We start from the raw sequence: 26,166 nt of genomic DNA on the forward strand, positions 1-26,166 counted from the left end.
GGGGGAAGCACCGTTTGGGCGCATGGGAGGGCTCGGAAGGGAGGGAGCGCTATTTGGAATGCAGACTTAGATGGAATGGTCTGCAGGCGTCACATTACATTTGCAGAGCCCCTAATGTACCTAAACAGTAGAAACCCCCCACATCTGACCCCATATTGGAAACTAAACCGCCTAAGGAACTTATCTAGATGTGTTGTGAGAACTTTGAACCCCCAAGTGTTTCACTACAGTTTATAACGCAGAGCCGTGCAAATAAAAAATCATTTTATTTTCCACAAAAATTATTTTTTAGCCCCCAGTTTTGTATTTTTCCAAGGGTAACAGTTGAAATTGGACCCTAAAAGTTGTTGTCCAATTTGTCCTGAGTACGCTGATACCCGATATGTGGGGGGAACCACCGTTTGAGCACATGGCAGAGCTCGGAAGGGAAGGAGCGTCATTTGAAATGCAGACTTAGATGGATTGGTCTGCAGGCGTAACATTGCATTTGCAGAGCCCCTAATGTACCTAAACAGTAGAAACCACCCACAAGTGACCCCATATTGGAAACTAGACCCCCCCAAGTAACTTATCTAGATGTGTTTTGAGAACTTTGAAAACCAAGTGTTTCACTACAGTTTATAATGCAGAGCCGTGAAAATAAAAAAAGTTTTTCCCCACAAAATGTATTTTTTAGCCCCCAGTTTTGTATTTTCCCAAGGGTAACAGGAGAAATTGGACCCCAAAAGTTGTTGTCCAATTTGTCCTGAGTACGCTCATACCCCATATGTTGGGGTAAACCCCTGTTTGGGCACACGGGAGAGCTCGGAAGGGAAGGAGCACTGTTTTACTTTTTCAACGCAGAATTGGCTGGAATTGAGATCGGACGCCATGTCGCATTTGGAGAGCCCCTGATGTGCCTAAACAGTGGAAACCCCCAATTATAGCTGAAGCCCTAATCCAAACACACCCCTAACCCTAATCCCAACGGTAACCCTAACCACACCTCTAACCCTGACACACCCCTAACCCTAATCCCAAACCTATTCCCAACTGTAAATGTAAACCAAACCCTAACTTTAGCCCCATCCCTAACTGTAGCCTTAACCCTAGCCCGAACCCTATCCCTAACCCTAGCCCTAACCCTAACCCTAGCCCTAGCCATAACCCTAACCCTAGCCCTAATCCTAGCCCTAACCCTAACCCTAGCCCTAACCCTAACCCTAGCCCTAACCCTAGCCCTAACCCTAACCCTAGCTTTAAATCTAGATCTACCCCTTGCCCTAACACTAGCCCTTGCCCGAACCCTAGCCCTAATCCTAACCCTAATGGGAAAATGGAAATAAATACATTTTTTTGATTTTTTTATTTTTCCCTAACTAAGGGCGTGATGAAGGGGGGTTTGATTTACTTTTATAGCGGGTTTTCTAGCAGATTTTTATGATTGGCAGCCGTCACACACTGAAAGACACTTTTTATTGCAAAAAATATTTTTTGTGTTACCACATTTTGAGAGCTATAATTTTTCCATATTTGGGTCCACAGAGTCAAGTGAAGTCTTGATTTTTGCGGGATGAGTTGACGCTTTTATTGGTTACATTTTTGGGCACGTGACTTTTTTATCGCTTTTTATTCCGATTTTTGTGAGGCAGAATGACCGAAAACCAGCTATTCATGAATTTCTTTTGGGGGAGGCGTTTATACCGTTCCGCGTTTGGTAAAATTGATAAAGCAGTTTTATTCTTCGGGTCAGTACGATTACAGCGATACCTCATTTTTATATTTTTTTATGTTTTGGCGCTTTTATACGATAAAAACTATTTTATAGAAAAAATAATTATTTTAGCATCGCTTTATTCTGAGGTCTATAACTTTTTTTTTTTTTTGCTGATGATGCTGTATGGAAGCTCGTTTTTTGCAGGACAAGATGATGTTTTTAGCGGTACCATAGTTATTTATATCCGTCCTTTTGATCGCGTTTTTTTCCACTTTTTGTTCGGCATTATGATAATAAAGCGTTGTTTTTTTGCCTCGTTTTTTTTTTTTTTTTCTTTTTACGGTGTTCACTGAAGGGGTTAACTAGTGATATATTTTTATAGGTGGTGTCGTTACGGACGTGGCGATACTAAATATGTGTACTTTTATTGTTTTTTTTATTATTTAGATAAAGAAATCAATTTATAGGAACAATATATATATATTTTTTTTAGGAATTTTTTTTAAATTTTTTTACACATGTGAATTTTTTTTTTTACACTATAACATTGCCCCGGGGGGGGGGCCTGCTGCAGGGAGGAGGAGGTAAGAGACCCTCACAGCAATGCGATCACATCGCGTTGCTCCGGGGGTCTCAGGGAAGCACGCATGGAGCCCCCTCCCTGCGCAATGCTTCCCTATACCGCCGGAACACGTTTGTTTGATCGCAGTGTGCCAGGGGTTAATGTGCCGGGGGCGGTCCGTGACAGCTCCTGGCACATAGTGCCGGATGTCAGCTGCGATAGTCAGCTGACACCCGGTCGCGATCGGCCGCGCACCCCCGTGAGCGTGGCCGTTTGCGTATGATGTACTATCCCGTCGGTGGTCATATGGGCCCACCCCACCTCGACGGGATAGTACATCCAATGTCAGAAATGGGTTAATGAGCGTTTAAAAAAAACTGAAAAAACGGCGTCAGCTCCCGTGCAATTTTCTGCGCCAGAGGGGAAAAGCCGACGGCCGGGGGCCATTATTTGCAGCCTGCTATGAATATCAGCCCGAAGCTGTCTGCGTAGCCTTTACTGGCTATTAAAATAGGGGGGTCCCCCCAAAAAATGGCGTGGGGTCCCCCTATATTTTATAGCCAGAAAGGCTACACAGACAGCTGCAGGCTGATATTCATAGCCTAGAGAGAGGCCATGGATATTGGCCACCCCGGCTACAAACACCAGTCCACAGCCACCCCGGAAATGGCGCATCTGTGAGATGCGCCAATTCTGGTATTTAGCCCCTCCCTTTCCACTCCCGTGTAGCGGTGGGATATGGGGTAATAAGGGGTTAATGTCACCTTGCTATTGTAAGGTGACATTAAGCTGGGTTAATGACGGAGAGGCGTCAATAAGACGCCTATCCATTATTAATCTAATAGCAATAAAGGGTTAATAAAACACACACACATTAGGAAAACAGTATTTTAATATTCTTAATTTAACCATACTTACCATACTTCAGCGCCTGCAAAAAAGTAAAATAATAAACCGTATACTACCTGTCCGCCGTAGTCCAATTAATAACGAGTGTCCCACGACGATCTCCCCTATAGAACAGTGATATCGGGTGATGTCACTGCTCTATAGGACGCTCAGTGACACACTGACAGGAGACAATGGCTCCTGCAGTGCATCACTGAGAGGTTACCTTAAGACAAAGTCTTACTTTATGGGAATTGCTGCGTGGGAAAATTTCTCACACAGCAATGCCAAAAGTGAGTCTAGGGACTATTTTTTTTACAGCGGCGGAGGAATACAGTGCGGAAGGATACCTTTCTCCAGTCATTGTGTTCCTGGAGCCCCTGGAGAGCGGTCGCATCAGCTGATGCTGCCGCTCTCCATGGGAGATCGTCATGGGACAGGATGTAGAAGGACAGAAAGTGCTTATTTACGTTCCAATATTTGTGTCCCATTGAGTTGCATTGGTATCGGGTATCGGTATCGGCGATATCCGATATTTTTTGGATATCGGCCGATCCAATTCAATACCGATACTTCTGGATATCGGAAGGTATCGCTCAACACTAGCCAGGAGTGATAACCGCATCATCACTGTATATTGAGAACTGTCCAGATGAGTGGAAGTCAACAGCTACCAGGAGAATAACACTTACCGTATATACTCGAGTATAAGCAGAGATTTTCAGCCCATTTTTTTGGGCTGAAAGTCCCCCTCTTGGCTTATACTCAAGTCATACCCGGGGGTCGGCACGGGAGGGGGAGCGGGGACTGTCTAATTATACTTACCTGCTCCTGGCGTGGTCCCTGGACGTCCCTGGTTCTTCCAGCACTGCAGCTTCTTCCTGTACTGAGCGGTCACATGGCACCACTCATTACAGAAATGAATATGCGGCTCCACCTCCCATAGAGGTGGAGCCGCATATTCATTACTGTATATGAGCGGTAATGCTGCCCGCTCAATACAGGAAGAAGATGCAGCATCGGGGAAGAAGCAGGGACGCAGCGCCAGGACCAGGTAAGTATACGGGGAGGGGAGCGCTGCGCTGTGCGATAGTCACCTGCTCCTCGGTCTGGGTGTCACTCTGTCTTCAGCAGTGACGCTCAGGTGAGAGGGTGCAGTGACGTAGTCAGTGCGCGCCCTCTTCTGAAAGTCAGTGCCGAAGACGGAGCCGCACGAGGAGCAGGTAAAAGTGCCGGGGTCCTGAGCGAAGAGAGGTGAGTATGTGATTTTTTTTTATGGCAGCAAAAGCAAATGGGGCAAGTGGCTGTGCGGAGCATCTTATAGGGCCATAACACTTGTGCAGCATTATAAGGGGCAAGTGACTCTGCGGAGCATCTTATAGGGCCATAACGCTTGTGCAGCACTATATGGGGAAAGTGGCTGTGCGGAGCATCTTATGGGGCCATAACACTTGTGCAGCACTATATGGGGCAAGTGACTGTACGGAGCATCTGTATGGGGCCATAACACTTGTGCAGCATTATATGGGGCAAGTGGCTGTGCAGAGCATCTGTATGGGGCCATAACACTTGTGCAGCATTATATGGGGCAAGTGGCTGTGCGGAGCATCTGTATGGGGCCATAACACTTGTGCAGCACTATATGGGGCAAGTGGCTGTGCGGAGCATCTGTATGGGGCCATAACACTTGTACAGCACTATATGGGGCAAGTAGCTGTGCCGAGCATCTGTATGGGGCCATAACACTTGTGCAGCACTATAAGGGGCAAGTAGCTGTGCGGAGCATCTGTATGGGGCCATAACACTTGTGCAGCACTATAAGGGGCAAGTGACTGTACGGAGCATCTTATGGGGCCATAACGCTTGTGCAGCACTATATAGGGCAAATATCTCTATGGAGCATCTTATGAGGCCCTTATTACCCTTTATGCAGCATTATATGGGGCATATTTTAATATGGAGCATCTAATGGGGCCCATCAAACTTTATGGAGCATTATATGGGGCTCCTGATTCAATATGGATATTCAAAAACACTTAACCTACTGATGTCTCAATTAATTTATCTTTTATTGGTATCTATTTTTACTTTTGAAATTTACCGGTAGCTGCTGCATTTTCCACCCTAGGCTTATACTCGAGTCATTAAGTTTTCCCAGTTTTTTGTGGCAAAATTAGGGGGTCGGCTTATACTCGGGTCGGCTTATACTCGAGTATATACGGTAATTTTCTTCCTGCAGCTTCTGCTCTATTAATCCAGCTTAATTGGATTTAAATACCATTTATAGGCAGATTATCCCAATATCTGCAGGTAAATTGTGTTCCTGGATATGACAGGTTCCTTATAAAGTGGTTTAATGAAATTATGCAATATGATAATAAGACACTGTTCAAAAGTTCAACTTTCTTCACATCATGTCATATTAGAAGATCACTCAGTTGCAGAGTTAAGGGTTCAAAATCCCGCCATAAGAACACTTTGTTCAGAAGCCAAAATACAAAAATGCTTTTTATGACTCATTCCCATCTCCATAAAAAAAAGTTTGATATCGGCCCAGAAAAGTGTGACGAGTGCCATGCGATTTTCTTGCAAGAACAATGCAATTTTTAGCACCTAGCATTTGAATGACATCCTATTTAAATGCGAAACATGAGCTTTTAAATAGAGTAATAACCTGTCATTTACACATAGTTTTCAAAGGATATATATATATATATATATATATATATATATATATATATATATATATATATATATATATATATATATATATATATATATATATATATAGGGTTAATAAGAATTTCATCCCTTGCTGATTTTGTAAGTTTGCCTTCTGACAAAGACATGACCAGTCTATAATTTTAAGGGTAGGTTAATTTTAATGTTGAGAAATGGAATATCGAAAATAAAATCAAGAAAATCGCATTGTATAAATTATATATATTTATTTACATTTTTGCAGTGAGAAATAAGTATTTGATACATCTGGCAAACAAGACTTAATACTTGGTGGCAAAACCCTTGTTGGCAATCACAGCAGTCAGACTTTTTTGTATCTGATGATGAGGTTTGCACACCTGTCAGAAGGAATTTTGGTCCACTTCTCTTTCTAGATCATCCCAAAATCATTAAGATTTTGAGGCTGTCGCTTGGCAACTCGGATCTTCAACTCTCTCCATAATTTTTCTATGGGATTAAAGTCTGGAGACTGCCTAGGCCACTCCATGACCTTAATGTCCTTCTTTTTAAGTCACTTGTTTATAGCCTTTGCTGTATGTTTTAAGTCATTGTCTTGCTGGAAGACCCAGCTACGACCCATTTTTAATGTCCTGGCGGAGGGAAGGATTTTATGATACATGGCTCCATCCATTCTCTCATTGAGGCGGTGAAGTAGTCCTGCGCCCTTAGCAGAGAAGCACCCCAAACATAATGTTTCCACCTCCATGCTTGACAGTAGGGACAGTATTCTTTGGATCAAAAGCAGCATTCCTCCAAACACGGAGAGTTGAGTTAATGCCAAAGAGCTCAATTTTTGTCTCATCTGACCACAGCACCTTCTCTCAATCACTCACAGAATCAACCAGATGTTCATTGGCAAACTTTAGATGGGCCTGCACATGTGCCTTCTTGAGCAGGGGGACCTTGCGGGCACTGCAGGATTTTAAATGTTTACAGCGTAATGTGTTACCAATTGTTTTCTTGGTGACTGTGGTCCCAGCTGCCTTGAGATCATTAACAAATCCCCCATGTAGTTTTAGGTTGCTCTCTCACCTTCCTCATGATCAAGAATACCCCATTAGGTGAGATTTTGCTTGGTGCCCCAGATCGATGTCGATTGACAATCATTTTGTATTTCTTCCATTTTCTTACTATTGGACCAACAGTTGTCTACTTATCACCCAACGTCTTACCAATAGTTTTGCAGCCCATTCCAGCTTTGTGCAGGTCTATGATCTTGTCCCTGACATCTTTATAAAACTCTTTGGTCTTGCCAATGTTGTAGTGGTTAGAGTCTGAGTGATTAATTGAGTCTGTGGACAGGAGTCTTTTATAAAGGTGATTATGTAAGACAGCTGTCTTCATTGCAGTTAATGAGTTGATTAGAAGTGTCTAACTGGTCTGCAGGAGCCAGAACTCTTAATGGTTTGTGGGGGATCAAATACTTATTTCTCATTGCAACATGCAAATACATTTCTATAATTTATACTATGTGATATTCTGGATATTATTTTTGATATTCTATCTCTCAATGTTATAATTAACCTTCCCTTAAAATTTTGGACTGCACATGTCTTTGTCAGTGGGCAAACTTACAAAATCAGCAAGGGATCAAATACATATTTTCCTCGCTGTATATAATGTTGAGTTCCAATGCGTGGTAACATCGCACACCAGTCGATGAGCTGGAAGATGCAAATGCTGCCGCAGAACTGCCAGGGAGGCAGAAGCTTTAGCTGACTTGCGGAAATGGGCACACACGTGGCGTACTTACACAAGTAGCTCAAGGAGATCTGAGTAGGTTTTGAGAAACCTGAGAAATTCTGTCTTCTCATCATCCATCTTTTGTAAACAGTAATCGCATTTTCCCACCGTCACCCTCTTTTGGCCATGGCTGCTCAAGTACTTAGGCATTGCTACCTGCTTTCTCCTCATGTCCCACTTGAAATGGGCAGGGTGAGAGGCCAGAATCTATAAATGGAAATGTGGATAGCTCTTCGAAATGTCATTGTGGGACCACTTGTCTCTGGGCACTAGGCATGGTGGGAGGAAGGAAGATCAGGGTGAGAATTATGTCGTCCGCAATCACTTCTACTGAGACTGTGTGGTAGACAGGGTGGTGCTGGCAAAGTGACTGAAAGCATTATGACACAAGAGGCATGATTCATGTTATTGACGTCAATGGCATGTGTCACATTATATGGGATTGCATGAGGCATGTCATTAACCCCTTAAGCCCCGAGGGTGGTTTGCACGTTAATGACCGGGCCAATTTTTACAATTCTGACCACTGTCCCTTTTTGAGGTTATAACTCTGGAACGCTTCAACGGATCTTGGCGATTCTGACATTGTTTTCTCGTGACATATTGTACTTCATTTTAGTAGTAACATTTATTCGATATAACTTGCGTTTATTTGTGAAAAAAACGGAAATTTGGCGAAAATTTTGAAAATTTCGCAATTTTCCAACTTTAAATTTTTATGCCCTTAAATCACAGAGATATGTCACGCAAAATACTTAATAAGTAACATTTCCCACATGTCTCCTTTACATCAGCACAATTTTGGAACCAAAATTTTTTTTTGTTAGGGAGTTATAAGGGTTCAAAGTTGACCAGCAATTTCTCATTTTTACAACACCATTTTTTTTTAGGGACCACATCTCATTTGATGTCATTTTGAGGGGTCTATATGATAGAAAATACCCAAGTGTGACACCATTCTAAAAACTGCACCCCTCAAGGTGCTCAAAACCACATTCAAGAAGTTTATTAACCCTTCAGGGGTTTCACAGGAATTTTTGGAATGTTTAAATAAAAATGAATATTTAACTTTTTTTCACACAAAATTTATTTCAGCTCCAATTTGTTTTATTTTACCAAGGGTAACAGGATAAAATGGATGCCAAACATTGTTGTACAATCTGTACTGAGTACGCTGATACCCCATATGTGGGGGTAAACCACTGTTTGGGCGCATGGCAGAGCTCGGAAGGGAAGGAGCGCCATTTGACTTTTAAATGCAAAATTGACAGGAATTGAGATGGGACACCATGTTGCGTTTGGAGAGCCACTGATGTGCCTAAACATTGAAACCCCCCACAAGTGACACCATTTTGGAAAGTAGACACCCTAAGGAACTTATCTAGATGTGTGGTGACCACTTTGACCCACCAATTGCTTCACAGAAGTTTATAATGCAGAGCCGTAAAAATAAAAAATCATATTTTTTCACAAAAATGATCTTTTCGCCCCCAATTTTTTATTTTCCCAAGAGTAAGAGAAGAAATTGAACCTCAAAAATTGTTGGCCAATTTGTCCTGAGTACGCTGATACCCCGTATATGGGTGTAAACCATTGTTTGGGCGTATGGCAGAGCTCGGAAGGGAAGGAGCGCCATTTTACTTTTCAATGCAAAATTGACTGGAATTGAGATGGGATGCCATGTTGCGTTTGGAGAGCCCCTGATGTGCCTAAACATTGGAACCCCTCACAAGTGACACCATTTTGAAAAGTAGACCCCTTAAGGAACTTATCTAGATGTGTGGTGAGCACTTTGACCCAACAAGTGCTTCACAGAAGTTTATAATGCAGAGCCGTAAAAATAAAAAATCTTATTTTTTCACAAAAATGATCTTTTCGCCCCCAATTTTTTATTTTCCCAAGGGTAAGAGAAGAAATTAGACCACAAAAGTTGTTGTGCAATTTGTCCTGAGTGCGACGATACCCCATATGTGGGGGTAAACCACTTTTTGGGTGCATAGCAGAGCTCGGAAGGGAAGGAGCGCCATTTGACTTTTCAATGCAAAATTGACTGGAATTAAGATGGGACGCCATGTTGGTTTGGAGAGCCCCTGATGTGCCTAAACATTAAAAACCCCCACAAGTGACACCATTTTGGAAACTAGACCCTCTAAGGAACTTATCTAGATGTGTTTTGAGAGCTTTGAACCCCCAAGTGTTTCACTACAGTTTATAACGCAGAGCCGTTAAAATAAATTTATTTTTTTTTCGCAAAAATTTTTTAGCCCCCAGTTTTGTATTTTCACAAGGGTAACATAATAAATTGGACCCCAAAAGTTGTTGTCCAATTTGTCCTGAGTACGCTGATACCCCATATGTGGGGGGGAACCACTGTTTGGGCGCATGGCAGAGCTCGGAAGGGAAGGAGCGCCATTTGGAATGCAGACTTAGATGGATTGGTCTGCAGGAGTCACGTTGCATTTGCAGAGCCCCTGATGTACCCAAACAGTACAAACCCCCCACAAGTGACCCCATATTAGAAACTAGACCTCCCATGGAACTTATCTAGATGTGTTGTGAGAACTTTGAACCCCTAAGTGTTTCACTACAGTTTATAACGCAGACCCGTGAAAATAAAAATTCTTTTTTTTTTCACAAAAATGATTTTTTAGCCCCCAGCTTTGTATTTTTACAAGGGTAACAGAATAAATTGGACCCCAAAAGTTGTTGTTCAATTTGTCCTGAGTACGCTGATACCCCATATGTGGGGGGGAACCACTGTTTGGGCTCATGGCAGAGCTCGGAAGGGAAGGAGCGCCATTTGGAATGCAGACTTAGATGGATTGGTCTGCAGGCGTCACGTTGCATTTGCAGAGCCCCTGATGTACCCAAACAGTAGAAACCACCCACAAGTGACCCCATATTGGAAACTAGACCTCCCATGGAACTTATCTAGATGTGTTGTGAAAACTTTGAACCCCCAAGTGTTTCACTACAGTTTACAACGCAGAGCCGTGAAAATAAAAATCCTTTTTTTTCCCACAAAAATGATTTTTAGCCCCCCAAATTTTTATTTTCCCAAGGATAACAAGAGAACTTGGACCCAAAAAGTTGTTGTCCAATTTGTCTCGAGTACGCTGATACCTCATATGTTGGGGTAAACCCCTGTTTGGGCGCACGGGAGAGCTCGGAAGTGAAGGAGCACTGTTTTACTTTTTCAATGCAGAATTGGCTGGAATTGAGATCGGACGCCATGTCGCGTTTGGAGAGCCCCTGATGTGTCTAAACAGTGGAAACCCCCCAATTATAAATGAAACCCTAATCCAAACGCACCACTAACCCTAATCCCAACTGTAACCCTAACCACACACCTAACCCAGACACACCCCTAATTCTAATCCCAACCCTAATCCCAACCGTAAATGTAATCCAAACCCTAACCCTAGCCCCAACCCTAGCCCTAACCCTAACCCTAACCCTAACCCTAACCGGAAAATGGAAATAAATACATTTTTTTTAATTTTATTATTTTTCCCTAAGGCTAGGTTCACATTGCGTTAGGGAAATCCGTTTAGCACTAGCGGATTGCGCTAACACAATGTCTTTTTAGGTGTCGTGTTTAGTGGTCGCGTTAACGTCCCCGCTCTGGAAGATCGGGGATCGGACCTCGGGCGCGCCGCGGACGCTGCAAGCAGCGTCTGAGGCGCGCCACAAAAGAATGGCACCTTGCTAGCGCGAGCCGAAAATGGCACGCTCTAGCGATGCGCTACACCTGAAAATCACATTGCTGTCAATGGTTGTGCTAACGGACCCGTTGCACGGCGTTAATTGTGACATTTTCGCCGTGCAACGCTGTCCGTTAGCGTTAACCCATTAACGCAATGTGAACCTAGCCTAACTAAGGGGGTGATGAAGGGGGTTTGATTTACTTTTATAGCGAGTTTTTTAGCGGATTTTTATGATTGGCAGCCGTCACACACTAAAAGACGCTTTTTATAGCAAAAAAGTTTTTGCGTCTCCACATTTTGAGACCTATAATTTTTCCATATTTTGGTCCACAGAGTCATGTGAGGTCTTGTTTTTTGCGGGACGAGTTGACGTTTTTATCGGTTACATTTTCGGACACGTGACAGTTTTTGATCGCTTTTTATTCCGATTTTTTTGTGAGGCAGAATGACCAAAAACCAGCTATTCATGAATTTCTTTTGGGGGAGGCGTTTATACCGTTCCGCGTTTGGTAAAATTGATGAAGCAGTTTTATTCTTCGGGTCAGTACGATTACAGCGACACCTCATTTATATCATTTTTTTTATGTTTTGGCGCTTTTATACGATAAAAGCTATTTTATAGAAAAAATAATTATTTTGGCATCGCTTTATTCAGAGGACTATAACTTTTTTATTTTTTTGGTTATGATGCTATATGGCGGCTCGTTTTTTGCGGGACAAGATGACGTTTTCAGAGGTAACATGGTTATTTATATCCGTCTTTTTGATCGCGTGTTATTCCACTCTTTGTTCAGCGTTATGATAATAAAGCGTTGTTTTTTGGCTCGTTTTTTTTTTTTTTTCTTACGGTGTTCACTGAAGGGGTTAACTAGTGGGCCAGTTTTATAGGTCGGGTCGTTACGGACGCGGCGATACTAAATATGTGTACTTTTATTGTTTTTTTGTTTTTTTTTTATGTAAAGAAATGTATTTATGGGAATAATATTTTTTTTTTCTGCTTTATTTAGGAATTTTTTTTTTATTTTTTTTTTTTACAAGTGTGGAAATTTTTTTTTTTACTTTTTCACTTTGTCCCAGGGGGGGACATCACAGATCACCGATCTGACAGTGTGCACAGCACTCTATCAGATCGGTGATCTGACATACAGCCGGGCAGGATTAGAGCTGCAGCTGCAGCCTGATCCTGACCCGGAAGTGCTCCCTGCAGGACCCGGATGCAGCCCGGCGGCCATTTTGGATCCGGGGACTGCAGGGAGAAGACGCTCGGTACACGGTGAGCACATCACCGTGTACCGATCGTCTCAGGGAAGCCCGCAGGGAGCCCCCTCCCTGCGCGATGCTTCCCTGCACCGCCGGCACACCGCGATCATCTTTGATCGCGGTGTGCCGGGGGTTAATGTGCCGGGAGCGGTCCGTGACCGCTCCTGGCACATAGTGCCGGATGTCAGCTGCGATAGGCAGCTGACACCCGGCCGCGATCGGCCGCGCTCCCCCCGTGAGCGCGGCCGATCGCATATGACGTACTATCCCGTCCATGGGAATTAAGTCCCAGGTCACCTGGACGGGATAGTACGTCATATGGGATTAAGGGGTTAATGATGTGCATTACAATTCACATGACCGCCTGTGGAGTACTAAAACATGCCAGTGATGAAGAACAGGAACAAATAGAAAGTAGAAGACAGAAGTAAGAAGAAAGAGGAGCTAGTCGGAGACATGTGGCATCAGGAGGGGTATGGGAAAGGGTGAGGAAGAGTAAATATAAGATTGGATTTTAGGCGGATTTGCTCATCAAAAAACATACTTACCAGTTGCTATCTTTTTCCATTTTCGGCAATATTACAGTCTGCTCTGGCATCACTTAACTACATTTCTGACCTGCAGAATCACAGTGTTTTCTGTGTGTAGTGGAGGTCACCTTTTAAATTTTATCAATGCAAGTCTTTGAGACATAGTCCATAATGCTGCTGAAAAAGGCAGGAGACGGCAATCGGTGAGTATATTACTGCACTGACTACAAAAACACATATCATTGCTACCAAGGCAGGACTTGGACAAAAAAAGCAGCTGCCTCTATGACAACAGTAGTGTTACCGTGCAGTGTATATATACAGAATAATATAGATCCTGAAAATTACACCCATTATACAGGATCATGATAGTGTGCAGTGTACAGTATGTATTCAGAACAATACAGAAATACAGATTCTGAGAATTACACCCAGTGTACAGGACAGGATAAGTGGTACTGTGCAGTGTATATATACAGATACTGAGGATTACATCTAGTACACAGGACATTATAAATGGTACTGTGCAGTGTATATACTGTATATATACAGATACTGAGAATTACATCCAATACACAGGATATTATAAGTGGTACTGTGCAGTGTATATATATACAAATACTGAGGATTACATCCAATACACAGGACATTATAAGTGGTACTGTGCAGTGTATATACTGTATATATACAGATACTGAGGATTACATCCAATACACAGGATATTATAAGTGGTACTGTGCAGTGTATATACTGTATATATACAGATACTGAGAATTACATCCAATACACAGGACATTATAAGTGGTACTGTGCAGTGTATATACTGTATATATACAGATACTGAGGATTACATCCAATACACAGGACATTATAAATGGTACTGTGCAGTGTATATACTGTATATATACAGATACTGAGAATTACATCCAATACACAGGATATTATAAGTGGTACTGTGCAGTGTATATATACAAATACTGAGGATTACATCCAATACACAGGACATTATAAGTGGTACTGTGCAGTGTATATACTGTATATATACAGATACTGAGGATTACATCCAGTACACAGGACATTATAAGTGGTACTGTGCAGTGTATATATATAGAACAATACAGATACTGAGAATTACACCCAGTATACAGGTGAGGAGTAATGGTACTGTGCAATATATACATACAGAATAATACAGATACTGAGAATTACTCCCAGTATAAAGGACAGGAGAAATGGTACTGTGCAGTGTATATACAGAATATTACAGATACTGAGAATTACACCCAGTATACATGACATGATCAAATCCTAAAAGATACACCAATTAATACAAATTCCTTTGCCTGCTGGCTAAAATACAAGTGGGAAGTGACAAAAATCCATCTCACTGTTACTTTTGTTTGCATTTACCTTATGTATCTCAAAAGTCACCTTACAAATTAGAAAAAAGTTAAATACATTTGCAGTAAAGCGTTAGCAAAGCATTTGGAATTATCTATATTTGTGAATTGAATACAATTGCAAGAAAAGATTTCCAGGGCTCTAGATATTCCTTAATCATTTGCTTCCTTGCATTCTCTAAAACAGACAATCATTGTCTAGTGTTCATCATTTTTAAGATAGTGCGAAACCATTGTGGAATATCACGTCTTGGAAATATATTCCTGATATTGAATTGTGAGACGCACACATTATATGGACTAATTTAAGCTACTACAAAATGTTAATCAGAACTGAATTATCAAAAATCATTATATAGCTATTCTGATGTAGATTTTAAAAGTAAGTACATCCGCTTCATGAAATTTAAGAGATCTTTTAACCCCTTCATGACCCAGCCTATTTTGACTTTAATGACCTGGCCGTTTTTTGCAATTCTGACCAGTGTCCCTTTATGAGGTAATAACTCAGGAACGCTTCAACGGATCCTAGCGGTTCTGAGATTGTTTTTTCGTGACATATTGGGCTTCATGTTAGTGGTAAATTTAGGTCAATAAATTCTGCGTTTATTTGTGATAAAAACGGAAATGTGGCGAAAATTTTGAAAATTTCGCAATTTTCACATTTTGAATTTTTATTCTGTTAAACCAGAGAGTTATGTGACACAAAATAGTTAATAAATAACATTTCCCACATGTCTACTTTACACCAGCACAATTTTGGAAACAAAATTTTTTTTTGCTAGGAAGTTATAAGAGTTAAAATTTGACCAGCGATTTCTCATTTTTACAACGAAATTTACAAAACCATTTTTTTTAGGGACCACCTCACATTTGAAGTCAGTTTGAGGGGTCTATATGGCTGAAAATACCCAAAAGTGACACCATTCTAAAAAATGCACCCCTCAAGGTGCTCAAAACCACATTCAAGAAGTTTTTTAACCCTTCAGGTGCTTCACAGCAGCAGAAGCAACATGGAAGGAAAAAATGAACATTTAACTTTTTAGTCACAAAAATTATCTTTTAGCAACATTTTTTTTATTTTCCCAATGGTACAAGGAGAAACTGAACCACGAAAGTTGTTGTCCAATTTGTCCTGAGTACGCTGATACCTCATATGTGGGGGTAAACCACTGTTTGGGCGCACGGCAGGGCTTGGAAGGGAAGGAGCGCCATTTGACTTTTTGAATGAAAAATTGGCTCCACTCTTTAGCGGACACCATGTCACGTTTGGAGAGCCCCCGTGTGCCTAAAAATTGGAGCTTCCCCACACGTGACCCCATTTTGGAAACTAGACGCCCCAAGGAACTTATCTAGATGCATAGTGAGAACTTTGAACCCCCGGGGGCTTCACAAATTGATCCGTAAAAATGAAAAAGTACTTTTTTTTCACAAAAAAATTCTTTTAGCCTCAATTTTTTTCATTTTAACATGGGCAACAGGATAAAATGGATCCTAAAATTTGTTGGGCAATTTCTCATGAGTACACCGATACCTCACATGTGGGGGTAAACCACTGTTTGGGCACATGGTAAGGTTCGGAAGGGAAGGAGCGCCATTTGACTTTTTGAATGAAAAATTATCTCCATCGTTAGCGGACACCATATCGTGTTTGGAGAGCCCCCGTGTGCCTAAACATTGGAGCTCCCCCACAAATGACCCCATTTTGGAAACTAGACCCCCCAAGGAACTTATCTAGATGCATATTGAGCACTTTAAACCCTCAGGTGCTTCACAAATTGATCTGTAAAAATGAAAAAGTACTTTTTTTTTCACAAAAAAATTCTTTTCGCCTCAGTTTTTCATTTTCACATGGGCAATAGGATAAAATGAATCCTAAAATTTGTTGGGCAATTTCTCCCGAGTACGCCGATACCTCATATGTGGGGGTAAACCACTGTTTGGGCACTCGGCAGGGCTCGGAAGGGAAGGCGCGCCATTTGACTTTTTGAATGGAAAATTAGCTCCAATTGTTAGCGGACACCATGTCGCGTTTAGAGAGCCCCTGTGTGCCTATGCATTGGAGCTCCCCCACAAGTGACCCCATTTTGGAAACTAGACCCCCCAAGGAACTTATCTAGATGCATATTGAGCACTTTAAACCCCCAGGTGCTTCATAGAAGTTTATAATGCAGAGCCATGAAAATAAAAAATAATTTTTCTTTCCTCAAAAATGATTTTTAGCCTGGAATTTCCTATTTTGCCAAGGGTAATAGGAGAAATTGGACCGCAAATGTTGTTGTCCAGTTTGTCCTGAGTACGCTGATACCCCATATGTGGGGGTAAACCACTGTTTGGGCGCACGGCAGGGCTCGGAAGGGAAGGCACGCCAATTGGCTTTTTAAATGGAAAATTAGCTCCAATCATTAGCGGACACCATGTCACGTTTGGAGAGCCCCTGTGTGCCTAAACATTGGAGATCCCCCACATATGACTCCATTTTGGAAACTAGACCCCCAAAGGAACTAATCTAGATGTGTGGTGAGGACTTTGAACTTCCAAGTGCTTCACAGAAGTTTATAACGCAGAGCCATGAAAATAAAATAAAAATTTTATTTTCTCTAAAATGATTTTTTAGCCTGCAATTTATTATTTTCCCAAGGGTAACAGGAGAAATTTGACCCCAAAAGTTGTTGTACAGTTTCTCCTGAGTACGCTGCTACCCCATATGTGGGGGTAAACCACAGTTTGGGCACATGTCGGGGCTCGGAAGTCAAGTAGTGACATTTTGAAATGCAGACTTTGATGGAATGCTCTGCGGGCGTTACGTTGCGTTTGCAGAGCCCCTGATGTGGCTAAACAGTAGAAACCCCCCACAAGTGACCCCATTTTAGAAACTAGACCCCGAAAGGAACTTATCTAGATGTGAGGTGAGCACTTTGAACCCCCAAGTGCTTCACAGAAGTTTATAACACAGAGCAGTGAAAATAATAAATACGTTTTCTTTCCTCAAAAATAATTTTTTAGCCCAGAATTTTTTATTTTCCCAAGGGTTACAGGAGAAATTGGACCCCAAAAGTTGTTGTCCAGTTTCTCCTGAGTACGCTGATACCCCATATGTGGGGGTAAACCACTGTTTGGGCACACGTCGGGGCTCAGAAGGGAAGTAGTGACTTTTGAAATGCAGACTTTGATGGAATGGTCTGCGGGCGTCACGTTGCGTTTGCAGAGCCCCTGGTGTGCCTAAACAGTAGAAACCCCCCACAAGTGACCCCATTTTGGAAACTAGACCCCCCAAGGAACTTATCTAGATATGTGGTGAGCACTTTGAACCCCCAAGTGCTTCACAGACGTTTACAACGCAGAGCCGTTAAAATAAAAAATCATTTTTCTTTCCTCAAAAATGATGTTTTAGCAAGCAATTTTTTATTTTCTCAAGGGTAACAGGAGAAATTGGACCCCAGTAATTGTTGCCCAGTTTGTCCTGAGTACGCTGATACCCCATATGTGGGGGTAAACCACTGTTTGGGCACATGTCGGGGCTCGGAAGTCAAGTAGTGACGTTTTGAAATGCAGACTTTGATGGAATGGTCTGCGGGCGTCACGTTGCGTTTGCAGAGCCCCTGGTGTGCCTAAACAGTAGAAACCCCCCACAAGTGACCCCATTTTGGAAACTAGACCCCCCAAGGAACTTATCTAGATATGTGGTGAGCACTTTGAACCCCCAAGTGCTTCACAGACGTTTACAACGCAGAGCCGTGAAAATAAAAAATCATTTTTCTTTCCTCAAAAATGATGTTTTAGCAAGCAATTTTTTATTTTCTCAAGGGTAACAGGAGAAATTGGACCCCAGTAATTGTTGCCCAGTTTGTCCTGAGTACACTGATACCCCATATGTGGGGGTAAACCACTGTTTGGGCACACGTCGGGGCTCGGAAGGGAAGGAGCACCATTTGACTTTTTGAATAAAAGATTGGCTGGAATCAATGGTGGCGCCATGTTGCGTTTGGAGACCCCCTGATGTGCCTAAACAGTGGAAACCCCTCAATTCTAACGCCAACACACCCCTAACTCTAATCCCAACTGTAGCCATAACCCTAATCACAACCCTAACCGCAACACACCCCTAACCACAACCCTAACCCCAACACACCCCTAACCCTAACCACAACCCTAATTCCAACCCAACCCTAACCCTAAGGCTATGTACCCATGTTGCGGATTCGTGTGAGATTTTTCCGCACCATTTTTGAAAAATCCGCGGGTAAAAGGCACTGCGTTTTACTTGCGGATTTACTGCGGATTTCACCTGCGGATTCCTATTGAGGAATAGGTGTAAAACGCTGCGGAATCCGCACAAAGAATTGACATGCTGCGGAAAATACAACGCAGCGTTTCCGTGCGGTATTTTCCGCACCATGGGCACAGCGGATTTGGTTTTCCATAGGTTTACATGGTACTGTAAACCTGATGGAACACTGCTGCGGATCCGCAGCGGCCAATCCGCTGCGGATCCGCAGCCAAATCCGCACCGTGTGCACATAGCCTAATTCTAAAGGTATGTGCACACGCTTCGGAAAACGCTGCGGATCCGCAGCAGTTTCCCATGAGTTTACATTTCAATGTAAACCTATGGGAAACAAAAATCGCTGTACACATGCTGCGGAAAAACTGCACGGAAACGCAGCGGTTTACATTCCGCAGCATGTCACTTCTTTCTGCGGATTCCACAGCGGTTTTACAACTGCTCCAATAGAAAATCGCAGTTGTAAAACCGCAGTGAAATGCGCAGAAAAACCGCGGTAAATCTGCCATAAATCCGCAGCGGTTTAGCACTGCGGATTTATCAAATCCGCTGCGGAAAAATCCGCAGAGGACCAGAATACGTGTGCACATACCGAAACCCTAACCCTAACCCTAACCCTACCCCTAACCCTACCCCTACCCCTAACCCTACCCCTAACCCTACCCCTAACCCTACCCCTACCCCTACCCCTAACCCTACCCCTAGTTCTAACTCCAACCTTAGTGAAAAAAAAAAAAAATTCTTTATTTTATTATTGTCCCTATCTATGGGGGACAAATGGGGGGGGGGTCATTTACTGTTTTTTTATTTTGACCACTGTGATAGATTATATCACAGTGATCAAAATTCACATTGGAACGAATCTGCCGGCCGGCAGATTCGGCGGGCGCACTGCGCATGCGCCCGCCATTTTGGAACATGGTGGCGCTCGGGGAAGAAGACGGACGGACCCCGCCAGGATCGGTAAGTATAAGGGGGGGAGATCAGGGCACAGGGGGGGGAGATCAGGGCACGGGGGGGCGTCGGAGCACGGGGGGGAGGGATCGGAGCATGGGGGAGAGTGATCGGTGTGCGGGCGGGTGGATCGGTGTGCAGGGGGGGTGGATCGGTGTGCAGGGGGGTGGATCGGAGCACGGGGGGGGATCGGAGTGCGGGGGAGTTTGATTGGAGCACGGGGGGGTGTGATTGGAGCACGGGGGGAGCGGACAGGAGGACGGGGGAGCGGAGCACAGGACGGAGGGGAGCGGGCCACAGATCGGGGGGCTGGGGGGGCGATCGGTGGGGTGGGGTGGGGGCACATTAGTATTTCCAGCCATGGCCGATGATATTGCAGCATCGGCCATGGCTGGATTGTAATATTTCACCATTTTTTTAGGTGAAATATTACAAATCGCTCTGATTGGCAGTTTCACTTTCAACAGCCAATCAGAGCGATCGTAGCCACGAGGGGGTGAAGCCACCCCCCCCTGGGCTAAACTACCACTCCCCCTGTCCCTGCAGATCGGGTGAAATGGGAGTTAACCCTTTCACCCGATCTGCAGGGACGCGATCTTTCTGTGACACAGCATATGCGTCACAGGTCGGATTGGCACCGACTTTCATGACGCATACGCTGTGTCACAGGTCGGGAAGGGGTTAATAATGTCTGCATATTGCATTGTGAGATATGATAAACTCAAATATAAATGACCTTTTTCGGAGGCAAAACCTTCTGTCCTTTCGCTGCCATTCACCAAACTTGTCAGCTGCTAAGACTTAGAACCATGTCCTATACCCCTATTGATTGGGAAGTGAAGAACAATTTACAGTATTTCTATGGAATTTTCATTGTGAAAAATATTTTTCTTTGTCATGTTGTTTCCTTTTTTCCTAATATAAACACCTACAAATAATGGCAACGCCAGAAAGAACCATATCATAAAAATATATAACTTTATTGGACATAAAACAGAAAAAATATATTAAAATACAAAGGTATACTGCAGGTGAGGGTCACATAAACAGGAAAAGAAAAGGTGGATAACGCCTGGAAAGAGTCTGTGTATAAACCACAGCTGACCTGTCATACAACAAATACAAAGATACAACAAGTTGGAACAAAGTAAAAGAGACCTTATGTCTAATAGGCCTGTATACGTATGGGGAATTTAAGCCAAAACATACACAAGTAAAGGCCGACAGGGGTCCTGTGAGTAGTTAAGATAGCATATAACAAGTGACAACAAAGTTACATTGTATACATATTTACCAGGTCAGGTGCAGGATAACCAGGCGTCCACCACACCCGACGCGCGTTTCGCATTGAAATGCTTCGTCCAGGGGTAGGTTGTCCAGGTTTGTAGGTGTTTATGATTTAGTATTATGGCCCTTAGTTAGGACATGTATATAGGTGTTTTGTTCTTTTTTCCTAATACTTTAAATGCTTACACAACCCTTTCAACTCCCTTTACTGTTACTCCAAAGATTAACATGTGAAGAAAGTGTTGTATTCCTTTATGTGCATATGACAGACAAAAGACATTATATAACATGGGGAGAAATTCTTACTGGCTGCTTACATTTGTCAGAATAATGAATATGTAAATTTATGCAGATGACTTTGAATTTAAATAGAGAACAAACTCCAGGACATGTCCAAGAAGAGCATCAGTACACACATCACTAAGCAACGTTTCTATGCAATTCCTCAGACATGAGGACTCTCCTGGGGTTAATCAGTGCTGTCTTACATATACAAAGTGGGTCTCATTTCAGAAAAAAAATGTCATTTGTTCATCAGTACTCTAATATTTTATATATATTTTTTATGTTTTTCAGGTGTTGCTTCACAAATCTCTATGTTGGAGTCTGGTCCTGGGATTGTGAGACCATCAGGGACTCTGGACCTGACCTGTAAAGTGACCGGTGCCTCCCTCACTGACAGCACTAACATGCATTGTGTCGCTTGGATCCGACAACCTGAAGGGAAAGGACTGGAGTGGTTGGGAATGATATTTTATAATAATGACAAATATTATGCCCAGTCAGTCCAGGGACATATGACTCATACAAGAGACACAAATAAAGGAGAAGTTTATTGTAAACTCACTGGAGTGAAACCTGAAGAATCTGGGACATATTATTGTGCTAGATACTCACAGTGTAACAGATGGACTGAGGACATGAACAGAAACCTATTTACTGAAAGTGAATATTGATTTTTTTTTTACTAACAAGAAATCTGTTAGCAAGTTTAGTGTATTGCCTGTGAAAAGGGCCAGCTCCTGGTTTTTGAGGGCCCCAGGCGAAAGAGTCTCAGTGGGCCCCCTCTTTAACATATACCACGATTCATGATGCACAGATACAGCAGAAAAATATAGCACAGCCACGTAGCATATAACACAGCCCATGTAGTATATAGCACAGCCCACGTAGTATATAGCACAGCCCACGCACTATATAACACAGCCCATGCAGTGTATAGCACAGCCCACGTAGTATATAACGCAGCCCACGTAGTATATAACACAGCCCAAGTAGTAAATAACAGAGCCCACGTATATAACACAGCCCATGTAGTATAACACAGCCCATGCATATAACACAGCCCATGTAGTATAACACAGCCCACGTATATAACACAGCCCAAGAATATAACGCAGCCCATGTAGCATAACACAGCCCACATATATAACACAGCCCATATAGTATAACACAGCCCAAGTATATAACACAGCCCATGTAGCATAACACAGCCCACATATATAACACAGCCCATATAGTATAACACAGCCCATGTATATAACACAGCCCATGTAGCATAACACAGCCCACATATATAACACAGCCCATGTAGTATAACACAGCCCACGTATATAACACAGCCCAGCCCAAGTAGTATATAACACAGCTCATGCAGTGTATAGCACAGCCCACGTAGTATATAACGCAGCCCACATAGTATATAACACAGCCCAAGTAGTACATAACACAGCCCACGTATATAACACAGCCCAAGTAGTATAACACAGCCCACGTATATAACACAGCCCATGTAGTATAACACAGCCCACGTATATAACACAGCCCAAGTATATAACGCAGCCCATGTAGCATAACCCAGCCCACATATATAACACAGCCCATATAGTATAACACAGCCCAAGTATATAACACAGCCCTTGTAGCATAACACAGCCCACATATATAACACAGCCCATATAGTATAACACAGCCCACGTATATAACACAGCCCTTGTAGCATAACACAGCCCACATATATAACACAGCCCATATAGTATAACACAGCCCACGTATATAACACAGCCCATGTAGCATAACACAGCCCACGTATATAACACAACCCATGTAGTATAACACAGCCCACGTATATAACACAGCCCAGCCCAAGTAGTATATAACACAGCCCATGCAGTGTATAGCACAGCCCACGTAGTATATAACGCAGCCCACATAGTATATAACACAGCCCATGCAGTATAACACAGCCCACGTATATAACACAGCCCAATGAGGAAGACACACTCACTGCTTCACTTTCACCGTCATGCCGCGGCCGTTGCCCCCATTGTAGACACAGGGTGCTCCGTGCACCTGACTGCTGCGCTGCTAGTCTTTCTGCTTGGCGCACTGCTGGACCTGGTCCTGGACGGTCGGTGGATGTGGACAATCTCTGACTGAGCTCTTAGGCGGCCGGAAGTGACAATACAGATGACCGCTGGCCCGGATGTGACTTGTATCCATGGTGACGGTGAGTATTACAGAAGCTGCGCAGCACCAGCTATACTCAGAGAGCTCTGTGCAGTTTGCTGCCGAGCAGGGATGACGGATGTGATCCGCCTCCGAGTCCTGGCTGGGAGTTGACTGTCAGTGTCTGTAGTAGTCATTTAATACACACACAGCACACAGACAGGGATGAAGTCCGGCTGCAGGGGCCCCCCCAGGAGCGCATCAGTGTGTGTGTGTTGTAGCGTTACTACCGTAAATGGGCCCCCCCTTCTCGCCAGGGCCCCGGCAGTTGCCCCGGTGCGGACGCCGGCCCTGCCTGTGAACTCTTGCGAATGTCTGACTCTGCATGCAGAGTAATTTTCCATCTTTGGGCAATGGCATTGTTAAAGTACTGTGTAAGCCATCCCTAGCATGTGATATTTTTGTTTAACTATTACAGATAAATGAATAAATTTATTAGCAGCAGATTATTCAGGATACTCTCCAAGCATGTGACAACAGACCTTCTTTATTCAGGAACAATCAGGAACAATATATGATCAAGACCCGTGGAAGCGCAGAAGCGTGAAACGGCCGTCGTCTTGCGGTATCATGTTTCTCCCTACTGTTTCTGCAATTGACTACATGTCATAATAAAGACTGGATTTTAGCAGATGGTGAGTGCTCGGTCCTTTCAAGATTGACACAATATATGATAAGATTAATAGGAATAAATATTTGTGTGTCTCTATCTGTGCAGCATCTACAGCAGGCTGCTTCTCTCATACACAGACACAGGAAAACAAACAGAAAAATACAGCCACATGCTCTCTCTCTGTGTGAACCTCTGGGAGTTTTTTTTTGCTCTAACTTTATAAGCAGCATATGAAGCGCCCCCGTGGGCAATGGTGTACTTGGTACCGGGTCCTTCGGTTCTCAAGGGGGATGTCATGGTGGCTGACCCGGTTTGTGGCCCTCAGGACGTCCGTTGTTAAAGGGGGAAAGGTCTTTAAAGGGGAAATGTTCGTAACGACACCTGTGGTAATCGGTCAGGATGACCGACGCTGCTTTAAGGGGTCCCCTGGGGTGATGTTATGGCAGCTAGATGGTATACCTTCCGACAGGTGAAGTATATCCCCAGGGCTTCCCAGAATGAAGATGGTGGATGGTGGAGGGTGTGAGGCGCAGTGAAGAACGAGGACCCAAGGTTGCAGTCTCTTTACCTTTTTACTGAAGGCTTCAGCATCCACAGTCCAGAGCACCAGATCACAGGGCTGGCAGAGTCCAGCCGGTTTGGAGGCAAATCCAGAGTCCCCTTATCCAGATGGAAATCAGTAGCCTTCCTCTAGCGCCTTGGTGTTGTAGTAACTTACTGCTAAGCCTCTCATAAGGTGCTCACAGATGTTGCAGATGATATCGATGTTATCTCTCTCTTTCTCCCAGATGGATAGGACAAACCCATATGACCAGTGGCTTGAGGCTTTTTACAGGAACTCTATCATCCCCTAGCCTCTCGTGGGTGCCACCTTGCCTCCTGGGTATAGGGTGGATCAGTAACTTGCAATTAGCTGTCCTGCCGGTCTCTGGAGCAAGGCATAAAGGACTGTTGCTCCCTTGGTGTTCCGGCTACCGAGATCCTGCACCTCAGAAGGAGGCAGCCTGTGCAGGGCAGAACTCCTTCTGTTTTCCACTCCTTTGCTATGACTTCTCACTCTCTACAATACAGTTCTCTTTTTGTGTCCTTTCTTAGGAACTGCCGCACGTGGGGCAGGCGGAGCTCCGTGACCTTCTGTCTAGGCCTCTGACAGGCTCCCACCCCTGTCAGGGACCAACTACCTGAGCAAAGCTCAGCCAGCAACTGCATAACTTCCTCTCCAGGCCTCCAGTTTTACCTAATTGTAAAGAGTGCCCTAATAAATAGGAGCATAGCTCCCCCTGGTGGACTAGAGTATGAAATGTGTTGTATGTTTGTAGTACCTGGTAAAGAGATCTCCTTTATTGCCTCCAAACGTAACATCACTCCCCCCTAGAGGAAAATGACATTACTGCAACGACCAGGACCCTGGAGCGCTGCACATACAAATCTAGCAACTAAACACTCATAGACAGGAAAGGAGTTGTTGCACCAAACATATCCCAACAAACTTCAAAGTGAAATGAAGTTATGCTGAAATTTATGAAGTTCACTTCATAGAGACCTTGAACAATTTACGATTTGATTTGCACAAATCACCAAAATGCCTGCCGTCATTTTTTACATTTCAGAAGACTGTATCTATCAAAAAAGGCTCAGTTGATTTCAGATGCAGCTGCACAGGATTCCCCATAAATTAATGGTTTGCAACTGTTACAACACATGGTACAGCTCTTGAGTAACTATTGTAGCCTGTACAATGGCAGATTCAGGGAATGCAGGAGCCATTTTAGAGTAATTCTGGCTGGAGAGAGCAAGTGAGAACTCACAGTTCAGCAATACAGATAGAGAAAGAAAACCCTAAAACAATGGACAAATATTTCAAACAGTGTGTTGTATATCTCCATCACTGAAGAAAATGAGTGTAATATTCTGTGAATAATACAAAAATTCATTTGATAGTGGAAGAGAGAAATAGTGTCAAGCTGCTGCAATGCAGCTAGGTGCAGGCT

The sequence above is a fragment of the Ranitomeya imitator genome, chromosome 1 (genome assembly GCF_032444005.1).
Source record: "Ranitomeya imitator isolate aRanImi1 chromosome 1, aRanImi1.pri, whole genome shotgun sequence".
Classification (NCBI taxonomy): domain Eukaryota; kingdom Metazoa; phylum Chordata; class Amphibia; order Anura; family Dendrobatidae; genus Ranitomeya; species Ranitomeya imitator.